This window comes from Vulpes vulpes, chromosome 3 (assembly GCF_048418805.1).
Source record: "Vulpes vulpes isolate BD-2025 chromosome 3, VulVul3, whole genome shotgun sequence".
Classification (NCBI taxonomy): domain Eukaryota; kingdom Metazoa; phylum Chordata; class Mammalia; order Carnivora; family Canidae; genus Vulpes; species Vulpes vulpes.
Genome location: NC_132782.1, coordinates 33,371,847 through 33,381,226, shown reverse-complemented (window position 1 = coordinate 33,381,226; position 9,380 = coordinate 33,371,847). Strand labels below are relative to the sequence as shown.

Genomic DNA, 9,380 nt, shown 5'->3' with positions numbered 1-9,380 from the left:
GGGGACACCTGCGGTGCCCAGGCTGAGATCCGCCGCCGGATGCCCGAGTGCATGCGGGGGGCCTGGGCCTCTTGCCAGGGGACGGCCACCCCGAGGAGGGGACACCCGCCGTGCCTGGGCCTGAGATCCTCTGCCGGATGCCCGAGTGCATGCGGGGGGCCTGGGCCTCCTGCCAGGGGACCCGCCGACCCGGGCCTTCCTCACAGGCTGGCGAGGCCCATCCCCGGGCCAGCAGGGTGCTCCCGATGGCACAGCCTGGAACCCGGCTCACCGACGCACAATTAGCCAGCTTTTTGTCTTTGGATCTGCCTGGAAGTGACTCACAGGCTGGAAAAAACCTTCTGGAAACAAATTGGGGGGGGGGGGGGGAGTAGGTTAAGTCACTCCAGCGTTTTCTTAGATAACGTGGATGTGCTGCCCCGTAAACGTTGAACACCACGCATTTCCTCAGCCTCCCTCCGACAAAGACCCAGGGGGATTAGTAAGCCTGACGATTCACTCATTTTCTCCAAGAATTTTATTAAATGCAATTTAGAGGGGATAAAGTTTCTTGTCTTTTGTCTTTCTATTCACTTGAATAAACCCGAATCACCACTGGGGCAGGATAAATGGGCTTCCAGAAGACTGCAGCCGCGGCCGCGGGCCCCCCGAAAGTTGGCGGGTTCAAGGCTTGAGTCCCAAGGCCAGCAGGGCGCCTCCTGTCCGCTCACACCTTGCTCGGCTCCAGGGTGCTTACAGGGCGCCAGGCTAGGGGACGACAGGCCTGTGGGACGCTGCAGCTCCCCCCAGGTCTTGGGGTTGGGGGAGCTCGTCCTCAACTCAGCTGAGACTGCACCAACCAGACAGATAAAGGCCACGGTGCTGTATTAACTAGAACGTTTTGGTGGCAAGTCACAACAACAGGCAAGCCAATTTAAGTAATTAAGAGAGTCTGCTGTAGACAATACTGGGTGGTCCCAGGAAGCCGGGCGGCGGGACCCTATCAGGGACCCAGCACCCAGTACTGCCCACATCGGGCTCTGCTCCCGCCTGGGTGTCTCTGTGTCTCTGTCTCTGACCTCCACGGCCTCTCTGTGTCCGGCTGCTCTCCCCTCCACAGGGTGGGCAACAAGGTCATAGAGGAGGTTCCCAGCTTTATAGTATCTTGCAGGTTGGGGGAGAAATGGGCTTTTCTGCCTCCAGGTTCAAAATTCCCCAGGAGGTTTCCGATTGGACCAGCGTGCCTCAGCTCTCGACACCCCCCCACCTGCCGACCTGCGGGCCAGGAGGCCGCCCGGAGCCCTGAGGCTCCCAAGGAGGCTGTGGACAGCGGGCCCCCGCCCCACCTGGGGCGCAGACGCGTCCCTCCATCCCGGCCTGGGTCAGGGGCGCGTCCCCCTCCCCCCCAACAAGGGTCAGGGGCGCGTCCCCCTCCCCCCACCTGGGGCACAGACGCGTCCCCCGCCCCCGCAAGGTGGCTCCTCCCGGGGCTGCAGGTGCTCCGGGAGCGGGAAGGGCCCGGAGGCCGCGGCGGGGTCTGCAGGCACCGCCCGGGGCCCCAGGGGCGTCGCTGGGCTAAGCAAGGGAAGGCCTGGGCTGTCAGTCCCGACGGAACCGGCTTTCCTCAGGGCCTCGTGACACCACTGAGGGGGTGGCGGCCCCGCTTTTCACCAGGAGGGTGCAGAGAGGTCAGGGACCCGCCCGCGGCCACAGGGCTGGGACGCGCAGGGCGGGGTTCGCAAGGGGTGGGGGAGGGGTGGGGGGTAGGGGGGTGGGGGCGGGGGTGCACAGCCTCCATGCGCCTTGAGCCCGAGGTGCTCCACAAACACAGCTGGAGCCCCAGGAGCGGGAGGAGGGGGGCGGGAGGGGGAGGGGAGGAAGCAGGAGGGGGAGGGGAGGCGGGAGGGGGAGGGGAGGAGAGGGGAGGACGGGAGGGAGGGGATGGGGAGGAGTGGGAGAGGAGGAGGGGCGGGAGGGGGGAAGGAGAGGAGGGGGAGGGGAGGAGGGAGAGGAGGAGAGGGAAGGTGAGGGGAGGACAGGGAGGAGGGGGAGGGGAGGAAGGGCGGGTGGGGGAGGGGAGCGGAGGGAAGAGGGGAGGAAGGGCGGGAGGGGCAGAAGGGGGAGGGGGGCGATCCGTAGCAGTTGCCGGGACGTAAGCCCTGAGCGGGGCGGCGCCTGGGGGATTTGGGGGTCCAGGACCGGGGCGGGGCGGGGCGGGGCGGGGTGCAGAGCCGCGGAGCCCCGGCCAGGAGGCAGGGCCTGGGCTCAGCCGTGAGGCCCGCGAAGCCGGGGGCGCCGGAGGAGGTGGGGCGGGAGCGGCGGCCTGAGCGGGCCGGGTCGGGCCGGGTCGGGTCGGGTCCGGGTCGGGGTCCCGGTCCGCCGCGCCCCGGTTCGGAGCGTGTCCGCGCACGGCCGCCCGGGCCGCCCCAGGCCCCGCGGGAGGAGGCGCACCTGCCGCACCTGCTGCCCGTCCGGAGGCCAGGGTGCCGGGCCCGGGGGAGGGAGCGCAGCGGGGCGGCCGCACACCTGCACAGGCTGCGGGGGGTGGGGGGAGGGCGCCCCACCCCCCGCCCGGGCTCCCCGCTTTGTGAGCGGCCCGGCCACGTGGCTCAGGCTTCCGGGGCGGGAAGGCTCGGGAGGTGCCGGGCCCGCGGCGGGGGGCGGGGGCGGGGGCGGGGGCCGCGCGGGGGCAGGGGCAGGGGCAGGGCTGCAGCCGCCCCGCCGCGAGCCGAGCCGAGCCGAGCCGGAGCCCGAGCCCGGGGCCGCCCCTCCCCCTCCCCCTCCCCGCCCCTCCCCCTCCCCGCCGCGCGCCAGCCCATTTTCGCTCGGCCGGTCCCCGCGCCGCCGCCGCCTCGCGCCCCGCCCCCGCGCGGTGCTCAGTCATTCAGACTTGGAAAGTCAATAACACGCTGACGTCATCGGGCCGTGAGCGCCCCGCGCCCGCCCGGTACCTGGCAGCTCCTAAGAGAGGCGCACTCGGCGGCCGCGGGGGGCGGGGCGGGGCGCCGGGCCGGGGGGGGGGCAGCAGGTCGCTCCAGGTGGCCTCCGTGTCCGCCGGCCCGTGCGCCCGGCCCCCAAGGGCGTCCCCCGCGCGGCTCGCAGAGGGAGGCGGGGGAAGGGCAGGTGCGAGGGGCTGACTCGGGGGGCGCCGGGGCGCGGGCGCTCCCCTGGGTCCCCAGCAGGTGCCCGTCCGGCAGCCGAGCAGGTCCCGCACCTTGTTCCTGCGGCACCGGCCACACACCTACAGCCCGCGAAGCGCCAGGAGCCACACCACGTAGTAGGCTTCCTGCGCGGCTCGTGCTTCCCCAGCCACACGGGGCTGCGGACCTCCTATGCTTCTTGGCACCTTGGATGGCAAAGCAGAGCAGCCAGGCCCCGCAGTGGCCACCTGCAGCCTGGGGGGGGTCTTCATTGGTGCATCTCCACCCCCAGGCCGGGCCCGAGAGGCCACTGACTGATAGAAAAGTCCTTGACCCCCCCCCAGGAGGGAGCAAAGGAGCCCCGTTTCTCAACAAGGCAGCAACTTTCCTATGGGTACTTGGTCATTTCAGGAGAACCTGTAGCAGATTTTGACCACTTCCCTCCAGATGGTCTGAAGAAAAAGTCCCCCAGCAGGTTGCACTTCTGAAATCACCGCCCCAGGCCTGTGCTGTGCTCCTCCCCTCCCGCCCCCGGCGTGGCCCTCCCCCTGGGAAATTCCCCCTTTCTGCGGTGCAGGTCGCGGCTGAGGCCCAGGGCCTAAGCCCTCTGAGATGCTGGGGTGGGGGTTGGGTTTGTGGGAGCTTGGAGTGGCCGAGGGAGGGACCGGCGAGGTGGCGAGGTGGAGAGGGAGCTCGCACCAACCCATGCACGTTGACCTGGGGCTTTCCCTCAGCCCCGCAGGCCCGAGTGTGCAGACCTGTGAGATTGTCTCTGGTTGTCACCCTTCTGTTTGCTCACCTCCGGGCCTTCTGGTCTTCCCTGCACCCCTTCTAGCTGTGACTGCCCTACTGGGGGTCCTTGCGAGGCACTGCACCCGCTGTGAAGCCGCTTCATTCTGCACGTTGAGCGTTTTTTAAAAAAGATTTTATTTACTTATTCATGAGAGAAGCAGAGACGCAGGCCGAGGGAGAAGCAGGCTCCCTGCAGGGACCCCGGGGTCACGCCCTGGGACCAAGGTGGACACTCAACCCCTGAGCCACCCAGGTGCCCTGGATGTTGAGCTTTGATACCTGGCAACCACCTTCCTATCCTGGAGCCTCAGCCTAAGCAGAGAGGACAAAGGTCAGTGGGTCACTTGAGCTGAAGCTGCAGGATAGGAAGGTGACCAACAGGTACCAAAGCTCCAGAACTGCCTGGCTGACACCATCCTGGGAGGTCAGCAAGAGGAGAGAAGTCAGTGGAAGGAAGCACTCGGGGAGGTGGAGAATCGGGATTCTGGGCCACGGAGGAGATCAGTGTGTCGGAAGAAGCAGCCGTGCACACAGCAGGCGGCCAGCAAGCCTTCTGCCAGAGGTCAGGGCCCTGCGTGGGTTGGTGGCCCTGTGCTGGTGGACGGAGGGGAACGCCACGTGACGGGTGGTATCAGGCCACTCTTTCCACAGCTGGCCCTGGAGGGAACTCACGGGAGGGACATGATAGGCGCCCCCATGCCTCCGGGGAAAGGCGGTCGGTTGCCTTCAGGACCTCTACCACGAAACCTTTGCCAGCTGGTTACAAATAGCTGCATTTTACTGGGTGTCATACTCTACGCTGGCAAACTGAATTTAAAAAAAAAAAAAGAAGAAATGGGTGCATTTTAATTCACGGGCCTGTGTCTTTTTACACAGTGTGAAGATTCCAGAGGCTGATGTTCAGGTACCAGGCCCTAATGTTGGTGCAGGAAAGTAGCGCCTTCAAACACATCCTCTACTTTGATGGAGACTAGGCCCAGCCCCCCAGAGGCTCCCGGTGGGGGAGATCACCAGTCTAAGGCCTACTGAGATTTTTGTTTTAAAAAAGTTTGAGAAATTAATCAAATGTAAATACAATGTAAAATGTAATCAATGTAAAATACAAGCCTATTTTTTTTTAATCCGTTTCAGAAAATCATATTCGCAAAGTCACTGTGCTTAACCACTAGGGATGCTTCCCAGTATCGTTCTTGGTTGCTCTGTGCCTCGTCTCGTGGAAGGTACCAGACAGTGCTGGGGGCCGGGACCTACCCTGAGTCGCCCTGGAGCACGGGTGCACGCCGGATGTCCGGCAACCGAAGTCAGCTCGCGTGGGAATTCAGGTTGCCCTATGGACGTTTTTCTCTGTTCGTTGGGTTGGCAATCCAGAGATTTCACAGAAAATCCAGCTTTTCCTGAAAAGCAGAAAGCTTCTCCCAAGGCATTTGAGCCCCTGCTCCGTGTCAGGGCCCCCCGGATGGCCCTCGCCGCCTCGCTGGGAGACCACGCGGCGCGCCGGAGGGACCCCGGCCTGGGCCGTGGGGTCGGCGTGGAGCGGCCCTCCGGGCCCCAGACGTTCTCACTTCCCGTCAGTCCAAGGCTGAGGTCCCGATATGCACGCGGCTGCTTTGACGGGTGTGAAGGTTCCCTTACTGGCTCCTCAGTGTCCCGGTGAGTGCTGTGCCGGTCTTTTGCCACTTTCTCTTGGTCTCAGCAGATAGAGAAGTAAAAGTGCGACTGTCTCTTTTTTATATTCAAGAGGGGTTGCCTCCTCATGGCCGGGTTAGGGCCTGCGGCCCTGTAAGAGCCCTCCTCCTCAGACCCTGCTTCACGCTCGCGCCCCCCAAAAGAAGGTCAAAATGGTGTATCCCCGGCTCTTTTTTAAAATGACAGCTACGAGTTTGCATTCTAAACTGATATGGTCGGCAAAGGGTAATATCCTGTGTACTGCAAAAATTGACATTTTCGAATAAAGCCATGACATCACTTTTTAAAATGTATCCAATGGGATCCAAATACCACAGCAAGCAGCTACCTATCATCATTCACTTAAAAAATACATGAATAAGCTCTTTTCTTTATGCTGGCGGGTTTTACATGTTTTTTTTTTTTTATTGTTGTTGTTGTTTGTTTTTTCTCTATTTGTATTTATATAGCCATCCTTACAGGGCTGACAAAATAAATATACATTTTAATTAAGAAAACTCTGTGTGATTATATGGCTTGAAGTGTTAATTTTTACTGATCATATATCAGTCTGGTGAATGTGGCTGCTTTTCCGATGAGCTTATGTATCCATGGAAGACAACCATTCCCTATTGCTAGGATGAGCGTTGATTCTAGTCCTCGTCCTTTGTCCCCACATTGTGTGCACATAAGACACGTTATAAACAGGTAGATGGAAAGGGAAGTAGCTTTAAAACGACAGTATCGTCTCTGGGCTCTTCGTTTGCCATTCTTTTGTTCTTCGTCTCCTGAGTCGTTTGCCACAGTTCTCGAGGCTTTGCTCCATGAGATCAGAATCAGCTGTGACCAGACCCTTCTTCAATCTTGTGAGAAGCAAGGATGTTACCCATCGTAATCAGAATGTTTGTGTCTCCCAGCATTTGTGTTGAAACCCAATCTCCAGGTGAAGGTATTTGGAGGTGGGGCCTTAGGAAGATGATTAGGTCATGAGGGTATAGGCCCTAGGGATGGGATTGGGGTAGAGGCCTAGGGTTTGGGTTAGGATAGAGGCCTAGGGATGGGATTGGGGTAGAGGCCTAGGGATGGGGTTGGGGTAGAGGCCTAGGGATGGGGTTGGGGTAGAGGCCTAGGGTTTGGGTTAGGGTAGAGGCCTAGGGTTGGGGTTAGGGTAGAGGCCTAGGGATGGGGTTGGGGTAGAGGCCTAGGGATGGGGTTGGGGTAGAGGCCTAGGGATGGGGTTAGGGTAGAGGCCTAGGGTTGGGGTTAGGGTAGAGGCCTAGGGATGGGGTTAGGGTAGAGGCCTAGGGTTGGGGTTAGGGTAGAGGCCTAGGGATGGGGTTAGGGTAGAGGCCTAGGGTTGGGGTTAGGGTAGAGGCCTAGGGATGGGGTTAGGGTAGAGGCCTAGGGATGGGATTGGGTTAGAGGCCTAGGGATGGGATTAGGGTAGAGGCCTAGGGATGAAGTTAGGGTAGAGGCCTAGGGTTGGGGTTAGGGTAGAGGCCTAGGGATGAGGTTAGGGTAGAGGCCTAGGGATGAGGTTAGGGTAGAGGCTAGAGATGGGATTGGGGTAGAGACCTAGGGTTGGGGTTAGGGTAGAGGCCTAGGAATGAGGTTAGGGTAGAGGCCTAGGGATGAGGTTAGGGTAGAGGCTAGAGATGGGATTGGGGTAGAGACCTAGGGTTGGGGTTAGGGTAGAGGCCTAGGAATGAGGTTAGGGTTGAGGCCTAGGGATGGGATTAGTGCCTATAAAAGAGACCCTGGAGAGCTCCGTGCCCCCTTCTGTGACATGGGGACACGGTGAGAAGATGGCCATGTGTGAACCGGAGCAGGTCCCCACCAGACACCAAATCTGCCATGGCCTTGGACTCGACCGTCCAGTCTCCAGAGCCATGAGAAGTAAGCTTCTGTTGTGTATAAGGTCTGCAGTCTGTGGGACTGTGTTACAGCCGTGTGGACTAAGACAGCGCCTGGCGAGAAGAGGTATTTATTTCAAGTCCTTAACAGTATTTGCTTCCTCTGTACCTGTTCTGAGACCTCGCTCTTCCTTTGCTCTGCAGGTGTTCACGCCGCGGGGCGCCGTACCACAGGAAGACTGGGAAAAGGGGGGCACCTGTTGGTTTAGCCTCTGCCTTCGTATCAGCTTGTGACCCCAGGGTCTGGGGATCCAGTCCTGTGTTGGGGGAGGCAGCTCAGCAGGGAGTCTGTGTCTCCCCCTCCCCCACGGGTGCACGTGCTCTCTCTCAAATAAATAAAATCTTAAAAAGATTGGGAAAAGGCTCAAGGTATATATTTCTTTTCTTTTTTACTTGGTGGAGACTTTACATCCTTAATTGTATGCTACTTCTTATCACTGCTCTCCTATTTATTTTACTCTTGTCTATATTCTTTCTATTTATTCCATCACTCGTCTACGTTGTCCAATTTCTTCAAAGTTAAGGTATAATTGACGTAGAGCATTTTGTTAGCTTTAGGTGTACAACTGATGATTTGGTATTTGTGCATGTTGTGCAATGATCACCACAGTCAGTCTCGCTATCCGTCACCACACACGGTGGTGACTTTTTATTCCTGTGATAAGATCTTTTAAGATTTACTCTTAGCAACTTTCAAATGTACGATACGGCGTTATTAACCATAATCACCCCAGGACTGACGTATGTTATAACTAGAAGCCTGTACACGTTGACCCCTCCTGAGCCCCCACCCCCGGCCCGACAACGGCCCGTGTGTCCTCTCTACAGACAGGCTCAGTGCTGTTCCGCGGCGTAGACTCCACATATAACCGAGGTCACGCGGTACTCGTCTTTCTCCGTCCGACTTCCTGCCCTTCGATGACGTTCTCGAGGTCCACCCGTGGTGTCTCAAGTGGCAGCTGTCCCTTCTTTTATGGCTGAACGGCATTTGGTGCGCTTTTCTTTAGTAAAGTAGGAGACGAGGGGGGAAGAGGTCCCTTGCCGTCGAGCTCTTTTTCAATGGACGGTGCTCGTAGGAGTTGAGGCAACTGATTCCCTTAAAACTATGCTTTTCTGTGTACTTCTTGGAACCATCATGTCCCCACGAAAGAAGGTGTGTCGCCCGGGTTGAGGACGGCTGCCAGGGCACAAGGGCAGGCCTGGGTCCTTGTGGTGACGGGGCACCACCGGGAGGTCGGGGCTGCAGCACCGGGCCAACAGCGCACCACACTGTCCGCGGCGTGGCCCAGGCCGTGGGGTCTTGGCTGAGCGGTGGGGCCTTGCGGGGCCGCCGACGGGTCACAGTTGCACCTTCGTCCAGGCTGTCACCCCTTGTCGCCAGGGCCCAGAGACAACGTGCCCCCTCCACCCCGCCCTCAGCACAACCCCTCGGACTGGAGCAACAACGCCCGCTCCTTCCTGGGCGAGGTCAGCTCCCCCACCCACGGCCCGCGCCCCCTCGCATGACCCAGCTTTCCAGTCTGCTGCTGTTTTGAAGACGTTGCTCAAAGTGAGCCAAGAATTTCCAGAGGCGATGGCCGGTAACACTCAGTCCTCCTTTGTTCTCTGCTCCTTTTCCTTCTCCTACCTCGTTTTGAGGCTTCACGAGAGTTTCGTACGTGAGCTAAAATTGCCTCTGGAGGGTAACCGGTCTCCACTGCTCCTGGCCATCCCATCTGTCCGCCAGTGAGCATTTTGAGGGCCTCGAGGAGCCAGGTCCGCTCCTGAAGTACCCTGGGGATTTAGGTCCATTAGAGAGTCCACCTGAGAAATTCAGTCTAGGACACTTAAAACACTTGAAATATTTTTAAACCGAATTTAATTTTCCACAGGTATATTGGAACAGTTCTGA

The 9,380-nt window shown here is 59.6% G+C and overlaps 1 long non-coding RNA gene across 1 annotated transcript; it reads left to right on the top strand.

Moving 5' to 3' along the window:
• Positions 1 to 2,800: 2,800 nt before the first annotated feature.
• Positions 2,801 to 6,055, top strand: LOC112910472 (uncharacterized). Its single transcript, XR_003233245.2, has 3 exons — positions 2,801 to 4,473; positions 4,788 to 4,815; positions 5,043 to 6,055. It is a non-coding gene; the product is annotated as an uncharacterized lncRNA (long non-coding RNA).
• The last annotated feature ends 3,325 nt before the right edge of the window (positions 6,056 to 9,380 follow it).